The sequence below is a fragment of the Myotis davidii genome, unplaced genomic scaffold, assembly GCF_000327345.1.
Source record: "Myotis davidii unplaced genomic scaffold, ASM32734v1 scaffold1622, whole genome shotgun sequence".
NCBI classification, from domain to species: Eukaryota; Metazoa; Chordata; class Mammalia; order Chiroptera; family Vespertilionidae; genus Myotis; species Myotis davidii.
This window is the reverse complement of record NW_006293535.1, coordinates 741,902-743,289: the sequence shown is the minus strand read 5'-3', so window position 1 is coordinate 743,289 and position 1,388 is coordinate 741,902. Positions and strand designations below refer to the sequence as shown.

General features: G+C 64.0%; 1 long non-coding RNA gene across 2 annotated transcripts in view; it reads right to left on the bottom strand.

The window, feature by feature from the left end:
* LOC107183672 overlaps positions 1–1,388 on the bottom strand; it is a 4,132-nt gene that overhangs the window by 1,067 nt on the left and 1,677 nt on the right. For both annotated transcript variants that reach the window (XR_001514463.1, XR_001514462.1), the window contains one exon: positions 434–603. This is a non-coding gene — a long non-coding RNA (uncharacterized LOC107183672). The remainder of the gene's footprint in view (positions 1–433; positions 604–1,388) is intronic.

The window sequence follows — 1,388 nt, the reverse complement described above, 5'->3', positions numbered from 1 at the left end:
GAGGCCTCTGGCCGAGCTGCACCACCAACCGACCCCGGGGGGCTCTCCCCCCACCCTCACCCTGCAGCCCTGCTCCCCCCACCCTCACCCTGCAGCTGTCCCTGGACGGGACCCACCTCTCCCAGGTCCCCGCTGGCGGCTGCTCTCCAGGAGACAGTCCCCCACTGAGAACGGCCAGGGGCAGAGCAGGGCCCTGGAGCAGACCTGAGACAGGAGACCCCGGGAGGGGCCGTCCAGTGCCCCCGGACGCACACACGCACGCACGGTCTGTCCTTCAGCTACAGGGGAGCAGTGCTGGTGGTGGGTGTGCCGGCCCCAGACACAGAGGGGGCCTGGGAGGCACCGGAATCCCCTCTAACACTGACTGTCCTTGGTCCCCGGGCACGAGGGGGCGGGTACAGAGACCCAGCCTCGGGCCTTCAAACCACAGGACCTTGTCCTCACCACTGGGAGCTGAAGGCCGCGTCCAGGCGCCTCAGGGCCGCCCCCTCCCTCCCTCCCGGAGCTCAGGCGCAGGCGCAGGCTCAGGGCAGGCCCTGGGTTCTGGTGCCGCTGCCACCTTCTCAGGCCACCGCCCCTCTGTCACGCCTTCACCAAGGGCATCTGTAAAGACCCAACTTCCAAGTCAGGGTACACTCCAGGCTCCGGCTGGCCACGATTTTGGGGGGACGTGATCCGACCCAGAATAGCTTGTTTACCGAACGCAACGGTGGGGAGTCCCACGTCTCCAAAAGGGGGCCGTGATGGGGGCTGCTTGGGGGACAGGGCCGCTGGCTGGAACCAGAGGTGCTCTGGGGACCCGTCTGGTGTGACAGGTGGGGCCCAGCCCACGGCACACAATGCAGAGACCGCCGTGGGCAGCACCCCTGAAGCCACAGGTGCCGTGTGTGGTGGCTGCACGCGCATGTGTGTGTGTGTGTGTGTGTGTCCCAGGGGAGGGCTCCAGCCCTGGGCAGACCCTCAGGTCCGCGGGGAGGGAAGCCAAGGCTCCGAGTTACAGACCTGGTTCACCTCCTGCCTCTCCTGCGTGTTTTGTCTTTTTTTTTTAGAACTGCCAGATTTTGCTGTTGTTTTCATCTATTGTTTATTGATGTCAGAGAGGAAGGGAGACGGAGAGAGAGAGAGAAACATCAATGATGAGAGGGAATCATGGATCGGCCGCCTCCCCCGTCCCCCCTACTGGGGACGGAGCCCACGACTCAGGCACGTGCCCTTGGCTGGACTAGAACCCGGGACCCCTCAGTCCGTGGGCTGACGCTCTGTCCACTGAGCCACACAGGCTAGGGCAAGATAATTTTTTAAGACCTTTATTTCCTCACTGTGCCACTGACTTCATGGGAATGAAGCCCGGGGACTGGCTGGAGGCATGGGGCTGCTCTCAGAAGCAG